This window comes from Oncorhynchus mykiss, chromosome 8 (assembly GCF_057628025.1).
Source record: "Oncorhynchus mykiss isolate SJ-2025 chromosome 8, ASM5762802v1, whole genome shotgun sequence".
NCBI lineage: Eukaryota > Metazoa > Chordata > Actinopteri > Salmoniformes > Salmonidae > Oncorhynchus > Oncorhynchus mykiss.
In genome coordinates, this window is record NC_143029.1 from 538,499 (window position 1) to 550,626 (window position 12,128).

At 39.3% G+C, this 12,128-nt stretch overlaps 1 protein-coding gene across 3 annotated transcripts in view; it reads left to right on the plus strand.

Moving 5' to 3' along the window:
* Positions 1 to 12,128, plus strand: part of LOC110529239 (kinesin-like protein KIF3B) — a 45,626-nt gene that overhangs the window by 3,357 nt on the left and 30,141 nt on the right. The window lies entirely within an intron of this gene.

Sequence of the window (12,128 nt, forward strand, 5' to 3'; positions counted from 1 at the left end):
TGGTACACAGCGTTGTACGAAATCTTCAATTTCTTGGCAATTTATCGCATTTCTTTCTTAGAACAAGGATAGATTGATGTGTTTCAGAAAAGTTCTTTGTTGCAGGCCATTTTGAGCCTGTAATCGAACCCACAAACGCTGATGCTCCAGATACTCAACTAGTTTAAAGAAGGACCGTTTTATTGGTTTTTTAATCAGAACAAGTTTTCAGCTGTGCTAACATAATTGTGAAAGGGTTTTCTAATGATCAATTAGACTTTTAAAATGATAAACTTTTATTAGCTAACACAGCGTGCCATTGGAACACAGGAGTGATGGTTGCTGATAATGGGCCTCTGTATGCCTATGTAGATTTTCCATTAAAATTCAGCCGTTTCCAGCTACAGTAGTTATTTACAACATTAACCATGTCTACACTGTATTTCTGATCAATTTGATGTTATTTTAATCAACAAAAACAAGGACATTTCTAAGTGACCCCAAACTTTTGAATGGTAGAGTACATAAAAGCCCTTTAACCAAATTCAGTTCGGACATTTGTAACAGTTAGCAGGATAAAGCCCTGAGAACGAAGAGAGTACCCACCACATTTCTGAATGATAAAAATGGCCAACTAAAATGGTAGTAAACCCAAAATGGCTTTGTAAATAAAAGTATACCAGTGCCTGAGCCTACGAATTGACTAGAGAAGGCCAGCCAACCCTGGTATACAAAGGGCAGTGGTGTGTAATGGTTTTGCAGTTTAAAATACATTTCAATGCTCCATGGTAAAGGATGTCAATTGATCTCAAACACTGATCGTAAGCATTTATATTGAAAATATCCCCATTGTCTTGTCACGTGTGCTCCCTCTCCGGCCTCTAGGTCACCAGGCTGCTCGTTAGGGCGCACACCTGTCACCAGCGTTACGCGCATAATGACACTCACCTGGACTCCATCACCTCCTTGATTACCTGCCCTTTATGTGTCTCTCCCTTTGGTTTCTTCCTTAGTCATCATTGTTGCTGTTTCATGTCATTGCGCTGTTTGTGTTTCTTGTTTTGTTAATTAATTAATTAAATGTATTCACTCCCTGAACTTGCTTTCCGACTCTCAGCGTGCATTGTTACAGTCTAGTATAGGCAGAAATGTAGCTGATACTAGCCTCCTTCTGGCTTCAATAGAGAAGCGGGCCTTATTCCTAAAATATAATCACAACTTCAGCTCCAATTGTTTTGTAAATTGTTGAAAATGCAATTTTAAAGAGGCCATCATCATCATTTAAAATTCCAAAATATTTATATGAGGTTACAATCTCGATCTCCTTGCCCTGACAGGTAGTAATAGGTGAAAGGTTCAGAGGTCTATTTCTTGCTTTAGAAAACACCATTAGTTTAGTTTTGTCAGTATTGAGGATAAGCTTCAATTGACACAAGGTATGTTGAACAGTATAAAAAGCAGTTTGCAAGTTCTGGAAAGCTTTTGTGAGAGACGAGGCACAACAGTATATAACAGTATCATCAGCATAAAAGTGAAGTTATGCATTTTGCACATTTTTGTCTAAATTATTTATATAAATAGTGAATAAGAGGGGACCCAGTACAGAACCCTGGGGCACACCATTACAGACAGACAATTTAACAGACATGAGCCCATCAAATTGAGTGCACTGAGTCCTATCAGACAGATGGTTAGCAAACCATGCAACTGCATGCTCCGAAAGACATACACTCAACAATCTCTGCCTTAGTATAGCATGATCAACTGTATCAAAAGCCTTAGAGAAATCAATAAAAAGTGAGACACGGTGCTGTTTTTTGTGAAGGGCTTCAGTGATATAATTTAAAACCTTCATGGCTGCTGTAATTGTGCTATGCTTCTTCCTAAAGCCCGATTAGTACATTGATAAAATAGAGTTAGTATTTAAAAACTCTTTTAGCTGTTCACTAACAAGGGTTTCAAGTATTTTCGCCAGTGGTGACAGCTTTGAGATTGGCCTATAAATACTCAATAGAGTTGGCTCTCCGCCCTTTAAAAGTGGTAGGACAAATGCTGATTTCCAGATCTTTGGAATTTCATTACATTCCAGGGTTAGATTGAACAGATAGGTAAGTGGTTTGTTCAGCTATGAAATCAGCTTCCAGATTTATTAAAAAGCAGGGATCCAGAAGATCAGGAGCTACAGACTTTCTCTGGGATTTATGTCCCTCCAGCACTGAGAATGGCAGAGAAAAACAGTCTATAACAGGCTGTAACAGTCTATAACAGGCTATAACAGGCTGTAACAGACTGTAACAGGCTGTAACAGTCTATAACAGTCTATAACAGGCTGTAACAGACTGTAACAGGCTGTAACAGGTTATAACAGGCTATAACAGACTATAACAGGACATAACAAGTAACATTAGTACAGGCTGTAACAGTCTATAACAGGCTGTAACAGGCTATAACAGGCTGTAACAGACTAACAGACTAACAGGCTATAACAGGATATAACAGGCTATAACAGACTATAACAGGATATAACCGAATATAACAGGCTATAACAGGATATAACAGACTATAACAGACTATAACAGGATATAACAGACAATAACTTGTTATAACAGGATATAACAGGCTATAACAGACTATAACAGACTATAACAGGATATAACAGACTATAACAGGCTATAGCAGGATATAACAGGCTATAACAGACTATAACAGACTATAACAGGATATAACAGACTATAACAGGCTATAACAGGATATAACAGGCTATAACAGACTATAACAGGATATAACAGACAATAACTGGTTATAACAGGATATAACAGGCTATAACAGACTATCAGACTATAACAGGATATAACAGACTATAACTGGTTATAACAGGATATAACAGGCTATAACAGACTATAACAGACTATAACAGACTATATCAGGATATAACCGAATATAACAGACTATAACAGGATATAACAGACAATAACTTGTTATAACAGGATATAACAGGCTATAACAGACTATAACAGGATATAACAGACTATAACAGGCTATAACAGGATATAACAGGCTATAACAGACTATAACAGACTATAACAGGATATAACAGACTATAACAGGCTATAACAGGATATAACAGGCTATAACAGACTATAACAGGATATAACAGACAATAACTGGTTATAACAGGATATAACAGGCTATAACAGACTATCAGACTATAACAGGATATAACAGACTATAACTGGTTATAACAGGATATAACAGGCTATAACAGACTATAACAGACTATAACAGACTATATCAGGATATAACCGAATATAACAGACTATAACAGGATATAACAGACAATAACTGGTTATAACAGGATATAACAGGCTATAACAGGATATAACCGAATATAACAGGCTATAACATGATATAACAGACAATAACTGGTTATAACAGGATATAACAGGCTATAACAGACTATAACAGACTATAACAGGATATAACAGACTATAACTGGCTATAACTAGCTATAACAGGCTCACTGGCTGTAGTGTGGAGAGAGGTTGCCAAGCAGGGTACAGTGTGTGTGTGTGTTTGTGTGTGTGTGTTATTTTGTGAAGAGATGAATGGGCTCTTTACTGATGCTAACGCACTGTGACAGAACACAAAGGACTGTAAATTGCACACACACACACACACACACACACACACACACCAAGGGCAGTACAAAACAAAGAACCTTTCATTTACGATCTGCTGTATGTACAGTATCTCTCCTCTCTTCATTAGTATATTATACAGTACCTCTCCTCTCTTCATTAGTATATTAGACAGTACCTCTCCTCTCTTCATTACTATGTTATACAGTACCTCTCTCTTCCATAGTATATTATACAGTACCTCTCCTCTCTTCATTAGTATATTATACAGTACCTCTCTTCATTAGTATATTATACAGTACCCCTTCTCTCTTCCATAGTATATTATACAGTACCTCTCTTCTCTTCATTAGTATATTATACAGTACCTCTCCTCTCTTCATTAGTATATTCTACAGTACCTCTCCTCTCTTCATTAGTATATTATACAGTATCTCCCTTAATTAGTATATTATACAGTACCCCTTCTCTCTTCCATAGTATATTATACAGTACCTCTCCTCTCTTCATTAGTATATTATACAGTACCTCTCCTCTCTTCATTAGTATATTATACAGTACCTCTCTTCATTAGTATATTATACAGTACCCCTTCTCTCTTCATTAGTATATTATACAGTACCTCTCCTCTCTTAATTAGTATATTATACAGTACCTCTCTTCATTGGTATATTATACAGTACCTCTCCTCATTAGTATATTATACAGTACCTCTCTTCATTAGTATATTATACAGTACCTCTCCTCTCTTCATTAGTGTATTATACAGTACCTCTTCATTAGTATATTATACAGTACCTCTCCTCTCTCCATTAGTGTATTATACAGTACCTCTCTTCATTAGTATATTATACAGTACCTCTTCTCTCTTCATTAGTATATTATACAGTACCTCTCTTCATTAGTATATTATATAGTACCTCTCCTCTCTTCATTAGTAAGTTATACAGTACCTCTCCTCTCTTCATTAGTATATTATACAGTACCTCTCCTCTCTTCATTACTATATTATACAGTACCTCTCCTCTCTTCATTAGTATATTATACAGTACCTCTTCATTAGTATGTTATACAGTACCTCTTCTCTCTTACATAGTATATTAAACAGTACCTCTCTTCATTAGTATATTATACAGTACCTCTCCTCTCTTCATTAGTATATTATACAGTACCTCTCCTCTCTTCATTAGTGTATTATACAGTACCTCTTCATTAGTATATTATACAGTACCTCTCCTCTCTCCATTAGTGTATTATACAGTACCTCTCTTCATTAGTATATTATACAGTACCTCTTCTCTCTTCATTAGTATATTATACAGTACCTCTCTTCATTAGTATATTATATAGTACCTCTCCTCTCTTCATTAGTAATTTATACAGTACCTCTCCTCTCTTCATTAGTATATTATACAGTACCTCTCCTCTCTTCATTACTATATTATACAGTACCTCTCCTCTCTTCATTAGTATATTATACAGTACCTCTTCATTAGTATGTTATACAGTACCTCTTCTCTCTTCCATAGTATATTAAACAGTACCTCTCTTCATTAGTATATTATACAGTACCTCTCCTCTCTTCATTAGTATATTATACAGTACCTCTCTTTACTCACACACACATACACATGCAGTGCGTTCTGTGGGGAATGTGACCCTGTTTCTCTGTTTCTTTAATGTAGGGGTCAGTATGTAGGGGTCAGTATATAGAATATAGGGGTCAGTATATAGAATGTAAGGGTCAGTATATAGAATGTAGGTGTCAGTATATAGACTGTAGGGGTCAGTATGTAGTGGTCAGTATATAGAATGTAGGGGTCAGTATGTAGGGGTCAGTATGTAGGGGTCAATATATAGAATGTAGGAGTCAGTATGTAGGGGTCAGTATATAGAATGTAGGAGTCAGTATGTAGGGGTCAGTATATAGAATGTAGGGGTCAGTGTGTAGAATGTAGGGGTCAGTATGTAGGGGTCAGAATGTAGAATGTAGGGATCAGTATATAGAATGTAGGGGTCAGTATGTAGAATGTAGGGGTCAGTATGTAGAATGTAGGGGTCAGTATGTAGAATGTAGGGGTCAGTATATAGTATGTAGGGGTCAATATGTAGATTGGAGGGGTCAGAATGTAGAATGTAGGGGTCAGCATGTAGAATGTAGGGGTCAGTATGTAGAATGTAGGTGTCAGTATATGGAATGTAGGGGTCAGTATGTAGAATGTAGGGGTCAGTATATAGTATGTAGGGGTCAATATGTAGAATGTAGGGGTCAGTATGTAGAATGTAGGGGTCAGCATGTAGAATGTAGGGGTCAGTATGTACAGTGCCTTGCGAAAGTATTCGGCCCCCTTGAACTTTGCGACCTTTTGCCACATTTCAGGCTTCAAACATAAAGATATAAAACTGTATTTTTGTGTGAAGAATCAACAACAAGTGGGACACAATCATGAAGTGGAACGACATTTATTGGATATTTCAAACTTTTTTAACAAATCAAAAACTGAAAAATTGGGCGTGCAAAATTATTCAGCCCCTTTACTTTCAGTGCAGCAAACTCTCTCCAGAAGTTCAGTGAGGATCTCTGAATGATCCAATGTTGACCTAAATGACTAATGATGATAAATACAATCCACCTGTGTGTAATCAAGTCTCTGTATAAATGCACCTGCACTGTGATAGTCTCAGAGGTCCGTTAAAAGCGCAGAGAGCATCATGAAGAACAAGGAACACACCAGGCAGGTCCGAGATACTGTTGTGAAGAAGTTTAAAGCCGGATTTGGATACAAAAAGATTTCCCAAGCTTTAAACATCCCAAGGAGCACTGTGCAAGCGATGATATTGAAATGGAAGGAGTATCAGACCACTGCAAATCTACCAAGACCTGGCCGTCCCTCTAAACTTTCAGCTCATACAAGGAGAAGACTGATCAGAGATGCAGCCAAGAGGCCCATGATCACTCTGGATGAACTGCAGAGATCTACAGCTGAGGTGGGAGACTCTGTCCATAGGACAACAATCAGTCGTATATTGCACAAATCTGGCCTTTATGGAAGAGTGGCAAGAAGAAAGCCATTTCTTAAAGATATCCATAAAAAGTGTTGTTTAAAGTTTGCCACAAGCCACCTGGGAGACACACCAAACATGTGGAAGAAGGTGCTCTGGTCAGATGAAACCAAAATTGAACTTTTTGGCAACAATGCAAAACGTTATGTTTGGCGTAAAAGCAACACAGCGCATCACCCTGAACACACCATCCCCACTGTCAAACATGGTGGTGGCAGCATCATGGTTTGGGCCTGCTTTTCTTCAGCAGGGACAGGGAAGATGGTTAAAATTGATGGGAAGATGGATGGAGCCAAATACAGGACCATTCTGGAAGAAAACCTGATGGAGTCTGCAAAAGACCTGAGACTGGGACGGAGATTTGGCTTCCAACAAGACAATGATCCAAAACATAAAGCAAAATCTACAATGGAATGGTTCAAAAATAAACATATCCAGGTGTTAGAATGGCCAAGTCAAAGTCCAGACCTGAATCCAATCGAGAATCTGTGGAAAGAACTGAAAACTGCTGTTCACAAATGCTCTCCATCCAACCTCACTGAGCTCGAGCTGTTTTGCAAGGAGGAATGGGAAAAAATGTCAGTCTCTCGATGTGCAAAACTGATAGAGACATACCCCAAGCGACTTACAGCTGTAATCGCAGCAAAAGGTGGCGCTACAAAGTATTAACTTAAGGGGGCTGAATAATTTTGCACGCCCAATTTTTCAGTTTTAGATTTGTTAAAAAAGTTTGAAATATCCAATAAATGTCGTTCCACTTCATGATTGTGTCCCACTTGTTGTTGATTCTTCACAAAAAAATACAGTTTTATATCTTTATGTTTGAAGCCTGAAATTTGGCAGAAGGTCGCAAAGTTCAAGGGGGCCGAATACTTTCGCAAGGCACTGTAGAATGTAAGGGTCAGTATATAGAATGTAGGGGTCAGTATGTATAATGTAGGGGTCAGTATGTAGTATGGGGTCAGTATGTAGAATGTAGGGGTCAGTATATAGAATGTAGGCGTCAGTATGTAGAATGTAGGGGTCAGTATGTAGTATGGGGTCAGTATGTAGAATGTAGGGGTCAGTATGTAGAATGTAGGGGTCAGTATGTAGAATGTAGGGGTCAGTATGTATAATGTAGGGGTCAGCATGTAGATTGTAGGGGTCAGTATGTAGAATGTAGGTGTCAGTATATGGAATGTAGTGGTCAGCATGTAGAATGTAGGGTTCAGTATAAAGTATGTAGGGGTCAATATGTAGAATGTAGGGGTCAGTATGTAGAATGTAGGGGTCAGCATGTAGAATGTAGGGGTCAGTATGTAGAATGTAGGGGTCAGTATATAGAATGTAGGGGTCAGTATGTAGAATGCAGGGGTCAGCATATAGAATGTAGGGGTCAGTATGTAGAATGTAGGGGTCAGTGTATAGAATGTAGGGGTCAGTATGTAGACTGTAGGGGTCAGTATATAGAATGTAGGGGTCAGTATGTAGAATATAGGGGTCAGTTTGTAGTATGGGGACAGTATGTAGAATGTAGGGGTCAGTATGTAGAATGTAGGGGTCAGCATGTAGAATGTAGTGGTCCGTATTTAGAATGTAGGTGTCAGTATATGGAATGTAGTGGTCAGCATGTAGAATGTACGTGTCAGTATGTAGAAACAGGGGTCAGCATGTAGAATGTAGGGGTCAGTATGTAGAATGTAGGGGTCAGTGTATAGAATGTAGGGGTCAGTATGTAGACTGTAGGGGTCAGTATATAGACTGTAGGGGTCAGTATGTAGTGGTCAATATATAGAATGTATGGGTCAGTGTGTAGGGGTCAGTATGTAGAATGTAGGAGTCAGTATGTAGGGGGTCAATATATAGAATGTAGTAGTCAGTATGTAGGGGTCAGTATGTAGAATGTAGTGGTCAGTATGTAGGGGTCAGAATGTAGGGGTCAGTATATAGAATGTAGGGGTCAGTATGTAGAATGTAGTGGTCAGTATGTAGGGGTCAGAATGTAGGGGTCAGTATATAGAATGTAGGGGTCAGTATGTAGAATGTAGTGGTCAGTATGTAGAATGTAGGGGTCAGCATGTAGAATGTAGGGGTCAGCATGTAGAATGTAAGGGTCAGTATGTAGGGGTCAATATGTAGAATGTTGGGGTCAGTATATATCAAATCAAATCAAATCAAATCAAATCAAATCAAATTTTATTTGTCACATACACATGGTTAGCAGATGTTAATGCGAGTGTAGCGAAATGCTTGTGCTTCTAGTTCCGACAATGCAGTAATAACAAGTAATCTAACTAACAATTCCAAAACTACTGTCTTGTACACAGTGTAAGGGGATAAAGAATATGTACATAAGGATATATGAATGAGTGATGGTACAGAGCAGCATAGGCAAGATACAGTAGATGGTATCGGGTACAGTATGTACAATGAGATGAGTATGTAAACAAAGTGGCATAGTATAGTATAAAGTGGCTAGTGATACATGTATTACATAAGGATACCGTCGATGATATAGAGTACAGTATATACGTATGCGTATGAGATGAATAATGTAGGGTAAGTAACATTTATATAAGGTAGCATTGTTTAAAGTGGCTAGTGATATATTTACATCATTTCCCATCAATTCCCATTATTAAAGTGGCTGGAGTTGAGTCAGTGTCAGTGTGTTGGCAGCAGCCACTCAGTGTTAGTGGTGGCTGTTTAACAGTCTGATGGCCTTGAGATAGAAGCTGTTTTTCAGTCTCTCGGTCCCAGCTTTGATGCACCTGTACTGACCTCGCCTTCTGGATGATAGCGGGGTGAACAGGCAGTGGCTCGGGTGGTTGATGTCCTTGATGATCTTTATGGCCTTCCTGTGACATCGGGTGGTGTAGGTGTCCTGGAGGGCAGGTAGTTTGCCCCCGGTGATGCGTTGTGCAGACCTCACTACCCTCTGGAGAGCCTTACGGTTGAGGGCGGTGCAGTTGCCATACCAGGCGGTGATACAGCCCGCCAGGATGCTCTCGATTGTGCATCTGTAGAAGTTTGTGAGTGCTTTTGGTGACAAGCCGAATTTCTTCAGCCTCCTGAGGTTGAAGAGGCGCTGCTGCGCCTTCTTCACGATGCTGTCTGTGTGAGTGGACCAATTCAGTTTGTCTGTGATGTGTATGCCGAGGAACTTAAAACTTGCTACCCTCTCCACTACTGTTCCATCGATGTGGATAGGGGGGTGTTCCCTCTGCTGTTTCCTGAAGTCCACAATCATCTCCTTAGTTTTGTTGACGTTGAGTGTGAGGTTGTTTTAATGTGTGTGTCAGCATGTAGAATGTAGGGGTCAGTATGTAGAATGTAGGGGTCAGTATGTAGAATGTAGGGGTCAGTATGTAGGATGTAAGGGTCAGTATATAGTATGTAGGGGTCAATATGTAGAATGTAGGGGTCAGCATGTAGATTGTAGGGGTCAGTATGTAGGATGTAAGGGTCAGTATATAGTATGTAGGGGTCAATATGTAGAATGTAGGGGTCAGTATGTAGAATGTAGGGGTCAGCATGTAGAATTTAGGGGTCAGTATGTCGAATGAAGGGATCAGTATATAGAATGTAGAGGTCAGTATGTAGAATGCAGGGGTCAGTATGTAGAATGTAGAGGTCAGCATATAGAATGTAAGGGTCGGTATGTAGGGGTCAATATGTAGAATGTTGGGGTCAGTATATATAATGTATGTGTCAGCATGTAGAATGTAGGGGTCAGTATGTAGAATGTAGGGGTCAGTATATGGAATGTAGGGATCAGTATATAGTATGTAGGGGTCAATATGTAGAATGTAGGGGTCAGTATGTAGAATGTAGGGGTCAGTATGTAGAATGTAGGGGTCAGCATGTAGAATTTATGGGTCAGTATGTAGAATGTAGGGATAAGTATATAGAATGTAGGGGTCAGTATATAGAATGTAAGGGTCAGTATGTAGAATGCAAGGGTCAGTATGTAGAATGTAGGGGTCAGTATATGGAATGTAGGGGTCAGTATGTAGAATGTAGGGGTCAGTATGTAGAATGTAGAGGTCAGCATATAGAATGTAAGGGTCAGGATGTAGAATGTTGGGGTCAGTATATAGAATGTGTTAGTCAGCATGTAGAATGTAGGGGTCAGTATGTAGAATGTAGGGGTCAGTATGTAGAATGTAGGGGTCAGTATGTAGAATGTAGGGCTCAGTATATAGAATGTAAGGGTCAGTATGTAGAATACAAGGGTCAGTATGTAGAATGTAGGGGTCAGTATATGGAATGTAGGGGTCAGTATGTAGAATGTAGGGGTCAGTATGTAGAATGTAGGGGTCAGTATATAGAATGTAGGGGTCAGTGTGTAGAATGTAGGGGTCAGTATGTAGGGGTCAGAATGTAGGGGTCAGTATGTAGAATTTAGGTGTCAGTATATGGAATGTAGTGGTCAGCATGTAGAATTTATGGGTCAGTATGTAGGATGTAAGGGTCAGTATATAGAATGTAGGAGTCAGTATGTAGAATGCGGTGGTCAGTTTGTAGAATGTAGAGGTCATCATATAGAATGTAAGGGTCAGTATGTAGGGGTCAACATGTAGAATGTAGGGGTCAGCATGTAGAATGTAGGGGTCAATATGTAGAATGTAGGGGTCAGCATGTAGAATGTAGGGGTCAGTATGTAGAATGTAGGGGTCAGTATGTAGAATGTAGGGGTCAGTATGTAGAATGTAGGGGTCAGCATGTAGAATGTAGGGGTCAGTATGTAGAATGTAGGGGTCAGTATATAGAATGTAGGGGTCAGTATGTAGAATGCAGGGGTCAGTATGTATAATGTAGGAGTCAGTATATGGAATGTAGGGGTCAGTAAGTAGAATGTAGAGGTCAGTATGTAGAATGTAGGGGTCAGTATATAGTATGTAGGGGTCAATATGTAGAATGTAGGGGTCAGCATGTAGAATGTAGGGGTCAGTATGTAGAATGTAGGGGTCAGTATATAGAATGTAGGGGTCAGTATGTAGAATGTAGGAGTCAGTATGTAGAATGTAGGGGTCAGTATATAGAATGTAGGGGTCAGTATGTAGAATGCAGGGGTCAGTATGTATAATGTAGGAGTCAGTATATGGAATGTAGGGGTCAGTAAGTAGAATGTAGAGGTCAGTATGTAGAATGTAGGGGTCAGTATATAGTATGTAGGGGTCAATATGTAGAATGTAGGGGTCAGTATGTAGTATGTAGGGTTCAGTATGTAGAATGTAGGGGTCAATATGTAGAATGTAGGGTTCAGTATGTTGCGGTCAGTATGTAGAATGTAGGGGTCAATATGTAGAATGTAGGGGTCAGCATGTAGAATGTAGGGGTCAGTATGTAGAATGTAGGGGTCAGTATGTAGAATGTAGGGGTCAGTATGTAGAATGTAGGGGTCAGCATGTAGAATGTAGGGGTCAGTATGTAGAATGTAGGGGTCAGTATATAGAATGTAGG